The following is a 14,715-nucleotide window of genomic DNA, read 5'->3' as shown; positions in this document are numbered from 1 at the left end:
CCATGCAGCCATGCTGGGCATCCCTGAATTGGTTTGTGTGCAAACCAGAGCACAGAGCAAGAGGAAGGGTGAAAAAGTAGGTCTGGAGCCTGAAATAATGGCCCAACCAACCAAGAGGAAGAGCAAGAAGACTGGGGGGACCAGCTTCTACACAGCAAACCATTCAGGACCCCTCTCCCCAGGGAGAGGATTTGGATACCCCTGAGGGAACTGAGTCCATGGAGCTTGACCCTTGCCAGGTTGAACTCTTGGGCCCAGGGGGACCCTCTAGGGAAGAGCTGTGCCAGGGTCAGCGAGACTTTCCCACTCTTGAAAGCCTGAGGCAGCAAGCTGTTTCAGAAGCAAAGGGAGATGTCAGTGGTACCCACAGAGCTTATTGGGAAGAGGGATTACTGTATGCTGAGGCACCACTCCTGGAGCTACCAGGAGGGTGGTAGTGCCACAGAAGTACAGGGAGTTCTGTAGTAGGGGATCTCTGTGTATAGTCATAATCTATGAATAATCCCCGCCCATGTGCGGTGTTAGACGGACCGGGAGGGTCGGCCGAGGTCAGGGGGAGAGGTCTCCGGGGAGAGCCGTCTCCAGCGATCGTACAGACAAGTAACTTCCCCCCCACAGACAGACACCACACAAGGATAAGATTTAGCGTTCTTTATATGCACTTCTTAAGGTACGATGAAGTAGTACAAGGAGGTCTGGACTCAGGGGTCCCCTCGATTTAGGTCTCTTAGGATAGGGAAGGGGTAGCGGGACAGTCTGTTTACCAGTCAGGTAGTTCGGATGAGATGATGGTTAGCTCACAATCCTCGAGCTTGGTGGTGTAGCTGGTACGAGCCGCGGCAGCGCCAGCAGGTCCCGGTAGAGATGGTCGATACACGGTCCGCGGCAGCGCCAGCAGGTCCCAGTGGGGATGGTCGATGTACGGTCCGCGGCAGCGCCAGCAGGTCCCGGTGAGGATGGTCGTTACAACGGGCCGCGGCAGCGCCAGCAGGTCCCGACGAGGATGGATGTTGCAGAAGGCCGCGGCAGCGCCAGCAGGCAGGACGATAGTTCGCAAGATAGGGCTACGGCAGCGCCAGTAGTCCGTCAAGGCTGAGTTCTCTCGGTGTCTCTCGACTCCAGGATACAACTCCCATCCTGCTCCGGAGCTGCTCCAGTTATAGGGCAGGCGCCCTTTGATGTCCGGGCCCTCGCACTTGGAGGTCGGAGGGTCCGGGATGAAGGTGTCCAGACACCCAGCAGGGGGTGGAGCCAGCGCCTGGGGGAGCTGGAGGCGATCGGCACCTGGCGGGGGAAGAGCTCTTGACGCTTCGTTCTCCCATTGACCTGCCAAGTGGTCCGCTCACCTCCTGGGTGGATGGTGGTGCCGGGATGTCGGGGCCGGCCAGGCCCAGGGTTAGTGTCGGGGGGAGGCCACGCGGCCTCGTGGTGCAGGGCCCAAGATGGCGGCTTGACCCGGCCGGGGAAGCCGGTGGGGCTGGGGCCCGTGATGCATGGAGGTCCGAGGGCAGAAGTTCCGTCGGGAGACGGGGTGCAGGTGCTTTTCGTGGGTCACGCCTGGCGGGCCGGAGCTTGGGCCCTGTCGTGCGGGGAGGGAGCAAGCCCTTCGTGTGGCCTGTCCAACATGCGGGGACCCCGGAGCAATCAAAAATATCTCTTAAGCTGTCCCGCATTTGCAAACCTGCAAAGACACTTAAGAGACAGACAAAATAATACAGCCTAATCACCACAAGGCTGCACTGGCCAGCACTTCCTCTGAAGTGAACACAAAAGCCAAAATAAAGTTGAAATGTCATTTTTATTCACATTTGACATGTTCCTTTATTATCACACACTCCCTTCACCAAAATCCCTTTAAACAATAGAGAGGAAGGGGTGGACAGACAAGCCCTATAGGCTGTCATTATGTGTCTGCTAAAAGGGATACCGTGCCTTTAAGAAACTCTCCAGAGACCCCCGGTATCCCAGGATGCACAGCCAACACAAGTTACTTTCAGTTCTTTTTTCCGGCTCCTGCTAGCAGGACCCTGGAGCTTGAGCTCTACCCTTTTGGGTGGTTTATTTGATTAAAATCGGATTTTTTGGATTAAAAGTGGTTTCATTCGACGTCTAAAGCCTTTGTCTACTACTGCCTGCAATCTGGAGCAGTTTTGGCCCACTCTCAGCATGGCTTTATTCGATAAATGCCCTGAGTGTGGGAGGAAGAAGGCTAAGACGGACCCACATGAGGTGTGTATCCTCTGCTTGTCGCCCTCACATGTCCCAGCTGCCTGTGACATCTGCAGCACCTTTTCGAAAAGGACCCTGAGGGACAGGGAGAAGACTCGCCTTCAGGGACAGGAGAAGCAGAGGACCGGTGAGACTTCAGGGCATGGAGGGTCCCACTCCCCCTCCTCCGCCCATGCTTCAGCCCCTGGAGGGACCTCCGGGCAGAAAAAGGAGCAGAAACGACACCTACCGGCTGGTAGGTCGCGTTCGACGTCGACGGCGAGAGAGAAGGCACCGGTATGTTCGCCGTCGATCCAGGGCTCTGGGTCGCGGCAGCCTCGGCGTTCGACGTCGAAGGAGGGGCCGGCGAGACCCGGGACCGGGTCGCCGTCGCAGGTGTCACGGTCGACGTCAACAACACATCGACGTCGTACCGAGCCCCATGGACTGCACTCGCCGCCGTCTACCCACGGCTCGACGCTGACTGAGTCGACGCCGAGATCCCGGCGCCCGCCGTCGAGGCGGAGGCGGTCGACGCCGAGACGCAGGTCGACGTCGAGACACCAACGATCGACGTCGAGACACCAACGATCGACGTCGAGACACCAACGATCGACGTCGAGACACCAACGATCGACGTCGAGACACCAACGATCGACGTCGAGACACCAACGATCGACGTCGAGACACCAACGATCGACGTCGAGACACCAACGATCGACGTCGAGACACCAACGATCGACGTCGAGACACCAACGATCGACGTCGAGACACCAACGATCGACGTCGAGACACCAACGATCGACGTCGAGACACCAACGATCGACGTCGAGACGCCAACGATCGACGTCGAGACGCCAACGATCGACGTCGAGACGCCAACGATCGACGTCGAGACGCCAACGATCGACGTCGAGACGCCAACGATCGACGTCGAGACGCCAACGATCGACGTCGAGACGCCAACGATCGACGTCGAGACGCCAACGATCGACGTCGAGACGCCAACGATCGACGTCGAGACGCCAACGATCGACGTCGAGACGCCAACGATCGACGTCGAGACGCCAACGATCGACGTCGAGACGCCAACGATCGACGTCGAGACGCCAACGATCGACGTCGAGACGCCAACGATCGACGTCGAGGCAGACACCCCGGCGACGGCGATCAAGGCGGGGCTCGACGTCGAGGAGACTTGGTTCGACGTCGAGGGGACGATCGACTGCGGGGCGGCACTCGTCGTCGAGGGCGAAGAGACGCCGTTCGAGGTCAACGTACAGTTCGACGTCCCAGACATCGGGGAATACGTCCTCGGTGATTACGATCTCCAGTCGGGGATCGGGGAGGCGCGGACGTTCGCCTTCGGTGGCTTCCCCGCGGGACATGCCCGCCAAGAAGAGGAGAGTGGCCGCGAGCCCGGACAATGATGATGGGGGCTCTCCGGCTAGAAGTGATGGGGCTTCAGACCATCTGACCCCGCTGCGTACCCAGCGGCCGCCTTTGCCTCCGGTGCCCGACCTTCCACCGGCGCCGCCACCGGGGCCTGCACTGCCTCCTCCTCCTCCTCCTCCTCCTCCTCCTCCTCCTCCTCCTCCTCCTCCTCCCCACCGCCTCCGCCCGCGCGGGTCCCTCACCGGCAGAGATCTCGCTCTCGCCCTCGCAGGCGATCACGGAGTAGGCGCAGATCCTCCACTCGCTCTGGACATGGTCGACGGAGGTATCGGTCCCGTTCCAGAGGGTCGAGGGGCACGTATTCTTCGGGGGCTGGCAAGTATTCGCCCTCGCTGTCAGACGCCTCCTACCCGCGTCTCTCCAGTGGATGACATTGCCACGTTCCAGGAGGTGTTGCTGAGAGGGGCTGCGAAGTTGGGGATATCAGTGACTACCCCTATTCCCACTACTTCTGTGATTTTTGAGACTTTGCACAAAGTACATCTGTCGCGCCCCCTCCTCCCGCTGGTCCCAGGACTGGAGGAACCTGCGATGGAGGTGTTCTTAACGCCGGCCGTGGTGAAGCCGGCGCCCTCTAGACTGTCAAAGAAGTACAGGGCTCCTGACTCGGATCCGGCGTTCCTCAGAGTGGACCCCCCGCCGGATTCTGTTATCGTGGCGGCGGCTCGTAAGCAACACTCTACGACGCCTTCCTCCACGGCTCCCCCGGATAAGGAGAGTCGCAAAATGGACTCCTTGGGGAGGAGGATGTGCTCCACGTCGGCTACTACAATGAAGGCCGCTAGCGCCTCCGCTCTGTTGGGGCGCTATGACAGGTCTCTTTGGGACTCCCTGCAACAGTTTGCGGCCTCCCTGCCCAGAGACAAGAGGGAGGATTTTCAAGAGGTGCTAAACGAGGGCATGATGGTCTCCAATCAGATCATCAGTGCGGCGGGGGACGTGTCGTTGCTGGCGGCCCATGGGTACTGCCACGGCATACATATGAGGAGGCATTCCTGGCTGCGGCTGACTCCGCTCAAGCCGGAAGCGCAGCAGAAGATCGCCAATCTACCATTCTCTGGCACGACGCTATTCGGGTCGCATGCGGATGACGAGATGGCCCGCATGAAGGCTGAGGCGGAGACTCTGAAGGCGGTGGGGCTGGAGCGGCCTAAGGAGCAGAGGAGGTCCTTCCGTTCCTCGGGCAGGCGCTACACCAAGCAGAGGGGCCAAGGGCGTCAGTCGGGCCCCCAGCAACAGCCCCAGCAACAGCAGCAGTACCAGAGGCAGCCCTTTCAGAAGCGCCAGATTGGCAGAGGCCAGCATCAGTCCTCGGCGGGGAACAAAGGCCCGTCCGGGTCGAAGCCCTGAAAAGTTACTTCCCCCTCATCCGTTACCCGCTCCGGTGGGGGGAAGTATTCAACACTGCCTGGCAGAGTGGAGGACAATAACACAGGACAAGTGGGTGCTGAATATTGTTTGCAATGGCTACTGTCTTCGTTTCACCAGTTCGCCTCCACAGATTCCACCAGTGCGCTCCTCCACCATGGTGCGGGAGCTCCAGCGGGAGGCGGACGTTCTGTTAAAAAAGAAGGCGATAGAAGCTGTTCCTTTGAAGCAAAAAGGAAAAGGTCTCTACTCACGGTTCTTTCTCGTAAGAAAAAAAGACAAGAACGAGTTCAGGCCTATTCTGGATCTGCGTCAAGCAAACAGGTGGATCCGCCGAGAAAGGTTCCGTATGTTGTCCCTGCATCAGATTTACCCTCAGTTGCATCGAGGAGACTGGCTGTGCGCCATAGATCTGCAGGACGCTTACTTTCATGTGCCGATCGCACCAAAACATCGCAAGTTCCTGAGGTTTCTGGTAGGCAACAACCATTACCAGTATTCCGTACTCCCGTTTGGCCTGAAGTCTGCGCCACGGACATTCTCCAAGTGCATGGCAGTGGTCGCGGCACACCTGCGGAAGACCAAGGTGTTTGTGTACCCTTACCTGGACGACTGGTTGATCAAAGCGTCCACTTATCAGGAAGCCCAGTGCCATTTCAACAGGACGGCGGCTTTGCTTCACCGTCTGGGGCTGCACATCAACATGACGAAGTCAGTGCCGATCCCTGTGCAGTGTCTCCAGTACTTGGGGGCTTCAGTCAATACCTTGACCGCAAGCGTGTGTCCTTCGGAGGAGAGACGCTTATCGATCCGTGGGAAGGCTCTGCATCTCATCTCAGCCCGCTCTCCTACGGTGAGGACGGTGTCTTCATTACTGGGGTCGATGACTTCTTGCATCTTCCTCACCCCCAATGCACGTCTGCATATGAGGCCCCTGCAGGAATGTCTGGAGGATCAATGGGACCAGAGGAGGGGGCGTTGGGAGGACAAGATCCAGTTGTCTCGGCACGCTCGGCAGTCTCTGAAATGGTGGTGTTCCCCAGAGAATGTCTGCAAGGGGACTCCTTTTCACAAGGACATTCCGGCCCAGACCATAGTGACCGATGCGTCTCTCCAGGGCTGGGGAGCGCATTCGGGCCCTCTTCAGATTCAGGGGATATGGTCGCAGATGGAGACGACCTACCATATCAACTTTTTGGAACTCAGAGCAGTACACTTGGCCTTGAAGGCGTTCCATCCCTCCTTCAGGACGTCCTCCCTGCTGGTTCAGACGGACAATACTACGACCATGTATTACCTCAACAAGCAGGGGGGCTCCCGGTCACGCACCCTGTCTCGGGAGGCACAGGCGATCTGGAACTGGCTGGTGGCCAGGAATCTGACGATCACGGCGACCCACCTGCCGGGAGTGCAGAATGCCCAAGCAGACGCACTCAGCAGACTCGTTCAAGAGAACCACGAGTGGGTGCTAAACGACGACGTGCTAAGAGACGTCTTCGCAGAATGGGGCACTCCGGATATAGATCTGTTCGCTACGGCAGAAAACAGCAAATGCCGCGACTTCGCGTCCAGGTACTACCAACCAGGGACGCTGGGGAATGCACTATGGATCAGCTGGTCCAACAGCTTTCTCTACGCCTTTCCACCCATTCCCCTGATTCCGGCGGTGCTGATCAAGCTGTCGCAATCCAGAGCCAGAATGATCCTGATTGCTCCGGAGTGGCCGAGACAATGGTGGTTCACCGACCTTCTTCACCGGTCTGTTCTGCCACACCGGCGCCTGCCGTGCCGGCCGGACCTCCTCACGAAGTTCGGAGGGCAGATGGTTCACCCCAATCTCTCGTCCTTGAGTTTGGCAGCATGGCTCCTGAGCTAGTGCAGTATGGACACTTGAACCTGCCTCAGGACTGTATGGAGATCTTGAAAGAGGCTAAGAGACCGTCTACGAGGACTTCCTACGCCTAGAAGTGGAAGAGATTCTGCTTATGGTGCAAGGCGAAGGACTTTGACCCTACCTCCTGTAAAGAAGACGTTATTTTGCCTTATCTGCTGCAGTTAGCTCAGTCTGGGCTTAATTTTCAATCTATTAAGGTTCATCTCGCAGCTCTGACTGCGTATAGGAAGGGCCCTTCTCAAACCTCATTTTTTCAAATCCCTGTGATTAAGGATTTTTTGGAGGGTTTGCGTAAGGTGTTTCCCCCTGTTAGAAGGCCTTCTCCACCTTGGGAATTGAATGTGGTGTTATCTAGATTGATGAGGGAGCCTTTTGAACCTATCCATAAGGCTTCGTTGCAGCATTTGTCTTGGAAGGCGGCCTTCCTTGTAGCCATTACATCGGCCAGGAGGGTGAGTGAGATTCAGGCTCTGTGTTGCCAAGAGCCGTATACTGTTTTCCATGCTTCTAAAGTAGTGATGCGTACCCATCCTAAATTTTTGCCTAAGGTGATATCAGATTTCCATGTGAATCAGATGATAACTTTGCCTACGTTTTTTCAGCATCCTTCCTCTCCGGCGGAGAGGTCTCTGCATTCACTTGATGTGCGTAGGGTGTTGAAATTCTACCTGGATAAGACAAACGATATCCGCAGGTCGGATCAACTGTTTGTTAATTATGGTTCGGTAAGAACTGGTTTAGCTACCTCGAAGCAGTCCATTTCCAGATGGATTGTTTCCTGTATTCATCTTTGTTACCAAAAAGCTAATAAAACATTAGGGGGTAAGCCTACGGCACATTCGACTAGAGGCAAGGCGGCTACCACCGCTTTGCTTAGGAATGTTCCCATTGCTGACATTTGTAAGGCTGCCACCTGGAAGTCAGTCCATACGTTTACAAAGCATTACTGCCTGGACTCTGATGCTAGGGCAGATGCGCAGGTTGGACAGGCTTCGCTAAGGAATTTGTTTGCACAGTGATTTGTTGGTGGTTGGTCTTACTCCACCGCTTCTTGTTGGTTGGGATGGGCTTGCCATTCTATTCATAGATTATGACTATACACAGAGATCCCCTACTACAGAAGGAGTAGTTTCTTACCTGTAACTCCAGTTCTGTAGTAGGGGTATCTCTGTTATAGTCATAAGCGACCCTCCCTCCTCCCCGGTGGAGTAACCTGACGGTATCAGGCCTGTTGTTATACACCTTCAAAAAGAACTGAAAGTAACTTGTGTTGGCTGTGCATCCTGGGATACCGGGGGTCTCTGGAGAGTTTCTTAAAGGCACGGTATCCCTTTTAGCAGACACATAATGACAGCCTATAGGGCTTGTCTGTCCACCCCTTCCTCTCTATTGTTTAAAGGGATTTTGGTGAAGGGAGTGTGTGATAATAAAGGAACATGTCAAATGTGAATAAAAATGACATTTCAACTTTATTTTGGCTTTTGTGTTCACTTCAGAGGAAGTGCTGGCCAGTGCAGCCTTGTGGTGATTAGGCTGTATTATTTTGTCTGTCTCTTAAGTGTCTTTGCAGGTTTGCAAATGCGGGACAGCTTAAGAGATATTTTTGATTGCTCCGGGGTCCCCGCACATGGGCGGGGATTATTCATAGATTATGACTATAATAGAGATACCCCTACTACAGAACTGGAGTTACAGGTAAGAAACTACTCCTTCCTCCTAACTTTGGCTCATGACATCCCCCTAGCTGAACATCTGGGGCAATCCAAAACTTGGGAAAGGCTAGTGAGTCACTGTTACTGGCCCCAGATGCACCAAAAGGTGAAGGAGTTTGTCAGCTCCTGTGTTACCTGTCAGGCCAGTGGCAAGACAGGTGGCCACCCAAAGGCCCCCCTAATCCCAGTGGTGGGGGTACCCTTTGAAAGGGTAGGAGTGGACATTGTGGGTCCACTTGAACCTCCCTCAGCCTCAGGGAACACATTTATTCTAGTAGTAGTGGATCATGCTACTAGGCACCCTGAAGCAATTCCATTTAGGACTACTACAGCTCCTGCATTAGCCAAGGCCCCCCTGGGTGTCTTCACCAGGGTAGGGTTTCCTAAGGAGGTGGTTTCATACAGAGGTTCCAACTTCATGTCTGCTTACCTAACAAACATGTGGAAGGAGTGTGGAGTACAGTACACATTTACTACACCCTACCATCCACAAATCAATGGCCTTGTTGAGAGATTCAGCAAGACATTAAAAGGCATGGGTCTCCCTGAGAAGTTCAAAAGGAGATGGGATGTCCTGTTGCAATGCCTGCTTTTCGCTTACAGAGAAGTACCACAGAAGGGAGTAGGTTTCTCACCCTTTGAACTTCTGTTTGGTCATCCTGTGAGGGGACCACTGTGTCTTGTTAAAGAGGGCTGGGAGAGGCCTCTTCAAGAGCCTAAACAAGACATAGTGGACTGTGTGCTTGGCCTAAGGTCCAGAATGGCTGAGTACATGGAAAAAGCATCCAAGAACCTTGAGGCCAGCCAGGAGCTTCAGAAGCACTGGTATGACCAAAAAGCTGCACTGGTTAAATTTCAACCTGGGCAACAGGTGTGGGTTTTGGAGCCAGTGGCACCATGGGTACTCCAGTACAGATGGAGTGGCCCTTACCCTATCCTACCTGTTTTGGATAAAGGTTCCAGTACTGAGTCTAGGCATCCAGTACTGGATTACAAAAGTAAGGAGAACGTACTATACCTGCAACTTGAATATTCTTCCTTAAGGAATCATTGACTTTTTTCTATGAAATATTTTCTGTCAACTTTTAAAATAGCAAAATATTTTCTAAAAATCATAACTGTTATTAAGTCGACTTTAATCACTTGATTCCAAGTACTGACCCAGGACTGAATTTAGGATCCAGTCCTGGAATTACAAAAGTAATCCTAAAAGTAAAATGTTGCAAATAACTTGAAACTTCCTTTGAGCTAAATGCATTGTTTAAAATTGTGTTGCCTATTGCAACCACTTGTAACTTTCTACTAAAGTCAATTGCATATTGCAAAAGTATTTATATAAAGCATCTCATTCTGAGAAAGTATATTTTAATACCTATTGTTGGTTCTAAAATAAAACAAGCATATATTTTTTATTTATATATAAACCATTGGCCTAGAGTTCAGTTCTTGAGTGTGTGAGACCATTTGCTGACTGTGTGTGCAGCAAATGCTTTACACTGTCCTCTGATACTACCTTACTGCTCGACCAAGCTACCACTTGAGAGAGTAAGGTTGTATCTAACTTTAGCCTCTGTCAAACCTCTGGGGACTGTGGACTCTGTACACCCTGTACCTATTTGGTAACAGTATATACAGAGCCACTTTCTCACAGGCATTTCAAGATGAAGCGTCTGTATTACAAAGTACTATTTTTATGTTTGCCAAATTAAAATGTAAAAAATAAACCATAAACTGGGTTTAAAAAACTATATTAAATACATCTTTTGAAACTAGGTATGTTGCTGTCTTAATCAAGAGGAATTTGACACTGCCATGTTAAAGCAGCCATCTGCCCCACCATCTTTCACCTGTGCGTCATGCCTAAAGTAACCAGGAGGTGGCTCCTTGAGTTGAACCCTTTTGAAGTCTGTGTCATGGGTTCAAATCCCAGCACACCAGACCTCTGCTTTCGATCATTCTAAACCTATAAATCAGTTTTACTGATTGGGTAATATGAGCTCATGTTGTATACAACACTGTATAAAAGCCACAGCTGTTAGATCATTTTTGATGGGCTTTTTATTGTGAGAGTTGAAGCCTGTTCTCAATCTACATGCTTCCAACAAGTGTTATAAAAAGAGAAACGTGCAGGATTCTTTCCATGACACAGACCTAACAAGTGCTAAGATCATGATTGGATGGTATCTCTGTATAAACTTCTCCAAACTCTTTTTCTCCAGTGCAATGAATACTTTGAGCTCGCTCATGTATCTCATTGTATCTGAATGGTGTTGGCCATGGTGGCGGCTGGTCTATATGCGCTGGAAGTGCAGGTATTTCTTAGCCCGGGAAACGGGCTGGGTTGCTGGTTACACTGCAGAAAAAGACAGAAAGTTGTGCACAGTGTAGGATTCTTTCTGAACCCCCTAGATCAGCATTAGAACCATGTGCGCACATCTGTTCGGTCTGAGCTTCTTTTCCATACTGGAACAAGCAGTTGGAGTTTAGATATTGACGACGTTAGTGCTTCTGATCCGGTGATTGCAGTGGTCACTGAGTCAGTAGTTGCAACATCAAGGGATGTCTCTGTATCCCTGTAGGAAAGTGGCTCTGTATATACTGTTTGTACACCCGGTACCTATTTGGAAACAGTATATACAGAGCCACTTTCCTACAGGGATACAGAGACATCCCTTGATGTTGCAACTACTGACTCAGTGACCACTGCAATCACCGGATCAGAAGCACTAACGTCGTCAATATCTAAACTCCAACTGCTTGTTCCAGTATGGAAAAGAAGCTCAGACCGAACAGATGTGCGCACATGGTTCTAATGCTGATCTAGGGGGTTCAGAAAGAATCCTACACTGTGCACAACTTTCTGTCTTTTTCTGCAGTGTAACCAGCAACCCAGCCCGTTTCCCGGGCTAAGAAATACCTGCACTTCCAGCGCATATAGACCAGCTGCCACCATGGCCAACACCATTCAGATACAATGAGATACATGAGCGAGCTCAAAGTATTCATTGCACTGGAGAAAAAGAGTTTGGAGAAGTTTATACAGAGATACCATCCAATCATGATCTTAGCACTTGTTAGGTCTGTGTCATGGAAAGAATCCTGCACGTTTCTCTTTTTATAACACTTGTTGGAAGCATGTAGATTGAGAACAGGCTTCAACTCTCACAATAAAAAGCCCATCAAAAATGATCTAACAGCTGTGGCTTTTATACAGTGTTGTATACAACATGAGCTCATATTACCCAATCAGTAAAACTGATTTATAGGTTTAGAATGATCGAAAGCAGAGGTCTGGTGTGCTGGGATTTGAACCCATGACACAGACTTCAAAAGGGTTCAACTCAAGGAGCCACCTCCTGGTTACTTTAGGCATGACGCACAGGTGAAAGATGGTGGGGCAGATGGCTGCTTTAACATGGCAGTGTCAAATTCCTCTTGATTAAGACAGCAACATACCTAGTTTCAAAAGATGTATTTAATATAGTTTTTTAAACCCAGTTTATGGTTTATTTTTTACATTTTAATTTGGCAAACATAAAAATAGTACTTTGTAATACAGACGCTTCATCTTGAAATGCCTGTGAGAAAGTGGCTCTGTATATACTGTTTCCAAATAGGTACCGGGTGTACAGAGTCCACAGTCCCCAGAGGTTTGGCAGAGGCTAAAGTTAGATATAACCTTACTCTCTAAAGTGGTAGCTTGGTCGAGCAGTTTACGAGGACAGTGTAAAGCATTTGTTGCACACACTCCATCAGCAAATGGTCTCACACACTCAAGAACTGAACTCTAGGCCAATGGTATAAAAATATATGGTTGTTTTATTTTAGAACCAACAATAGGTATCAAAATATACTTTCTCAGAATGAGATGCTTTAGTTAAATACTTTGCAAGAGGCAACTGACTTGGAATGCAATAGTTTGTTTGTTGCAATAGGCAACACAATTTCAAACACAATAATACATTGAGCTCAATGGGAGTTTTAAGGTATATGCAATTGATTACTTTCAGGATTACTTTTCTAACTCCAGGACTTGATCCTAGGAGTAAATACGTTTTAGTTACTGTTGTTATTTTTAAGCAATATTTAGCTATTTTAAAAGTTGACACTTCGAAACTTTTTCTAATCAAATTACCAATGTTATCCTATGGGAGGAAATTCACTCAGCAGGTAAGTAGGGTTATGGTTACTTTTTCTAAATCAGTGTTGGACCCTGGATCCAGCAGGAGTGTACCACCTGTAAGCAGTTGAGAAACTGCGATGAAGTTATACAGGCGATTTTTAAGGAATATTTATAAGTTTTCAAAATCGACAGAAGAAATTTTACAGAAAAACAGTCAATGGTTTCCTATAGAAGAAAATTCAAGTTACGGGTAAAGTATGTTCTCGTTACTCTTGTAATCCAGTGCAGGGCTCCTAGGCTCAGTACTGGGACATCTATCTAAAACAGGTAAGTAATTACGTTTTCACAGTTGGTACGTTTTTTAAAGAATATTTGTAGTTTGCAAAAATCGACACTTAGAATAAATTTCACAGAAAAACAGTCAATGGTTTACTATGGGAGAAAACTGGGTTTATAGTGAGTACGGTCGTAAGTACTTTTCAGGGTCAGTGCTGGGCACCAAGATCCAGCACTGGGATCTCTCCTAATAGCAGGTAAGCATTTCCGTTTTCGTTCCTCGGTTGATTTTAGGTGAATATTTTAAAGTTTCGAAACTCCACACTTAGAAGAAATTTCAAGTGAAACCAGTCAATGTTACCCTATGAAAGAAAAGTGAGTTATCGGCTTTTGGGTAAGTACTCGACTTGCAGAATTAATGTTCTGGGCATAGACTCAAGGGTCCCCCAGGGTCTGGTATGTACAGTTGTTACACCCTCGGGTGCAGAGTGAGTTAGGCCCAATTCTATCCTATGGGAGGCAGGGGGCCCTTGGTTGGTGGCTGCTGACTAGCCGGCCACACGGCTGTGGGAGCTGGGCTCCTGGTCACTTGCTCCGGGCAAATGGGGAAGTAGATGGGTGTAGAGGTTGCACTGCCAGGGCCACTCGGGCGGCTGGGTGCAAGGTGCTTTTGAGCCTTTGCGCTCAATGGATTGCAATGGAAAAGCTCAGGAAGAACCAGGCTGCAAGCTCGGGGACGAAGATTCTGCAGGTGTGACCTCCACTTCGAGAGGTAAGTTGGGTAGTTGGAGGATAGGTAGGTACCCAGGAGTCGGGCACCGAGGGCCGCAGGGCGCCAGGTGCATCGGCGTCTTTTGGTTTTGGGAAATCTTACCCTCTGTTGATCGCGGTTGGGGTGGTCCTTGGGTCTGGGGCTGCAGGCGTCGCCAGGAGCGTCAAGGTGGGTCCTTGGGTGCCGGATTCGGGGTCACAGTCGCCGGGGGGACGTCCTCGGGGTCTTTGTCCACTCCAGCACAGGACAGGCTTGGCGGGTGCAGTGTGTGCAGGGTTCACGGTTCCTGGCTGATACCAGGGGTTAGATACTTGCTTTGAGCAGAGCCACTGATCGTGGGAGTCCCAGATGCTCAGTCGCAAGGTAGCAAGGTCCTCCGAGGTTGGTGAGGTTGCTGGCCACAGGAGGTGCCTGGATTTAGCAGGAGCAGGTTCGAGGGTCGACAGGCCGGTAGGGCTGGGGCCAAAGCAGTTGGTGTCTTCCTCTTCTTAGCAGCTGCTGGCAGGTTTTCTTTCTTCTTGCTCTTCTTTGCTGTTTTGGAATCTGGAATCTGAGGAAGGAAGGTTCGGGGTACCCCTAAATACTAAAATTAGGGGCGTTACAGGTAGGTAAAGGGCAGGGACCTCCTGGGCCCCTGTCCTGGTGTGGGTACACCCCCTATCCTGCCACTCTTCTGTGGGAGGGGGGCAGTGGCCTAGTCCTGATTGGACAGGGCTCCCCATCTTCTAGATGGCGAGGGCCCGGAGATGTGCTTCACCTCGCCTCCCCCACCTGAGGGGTGGGGTTGGCAGGCTGGCACACCCCCTGTCCTTCCTTGGGGTTTCCGGCCAGTCTTCCCGCCTGAGTGGGGGTTTAGAACCGGTAGGGGCCAATTGCTGAGTACAGCAAGTGGCCTGGAGAAGCTCAC

General features: G+C 51.3%; 1 protein-coding gene across 4 annotated transcripts in view; it reads left to right on the top strand.

The window, feature by feature from the left end:
* Positions 1 to 14,715, top strand: part of LOC146808659 (putative ATP-dependent RNA helicase DDX6) — a 271,143-nt gene that overhangs the window by 68,600 nt on the left and 187,828 nt on the right. The window lies entirely within an intron of this gene.

This window comes from Triturus cristatus, chromosome 7 (genome assembly GCF_964204655.1).
Source record: "Triturus cristatus chromosome 7, aTriCri1.1, whole genome shotgun sequence".
Taxonomy (NCBI): domain Eukaryota; kingdom Metazoa; phylum Chordata; class Amphibia; order Caudata; family Salamandridae; genus Triturus; species Triturus cristatus.
The sequence above is the reverse complement of the archived record's forward strand: the minus strand, read 5'-3'. Positions and strand labels throughout refer to the sequence as shown.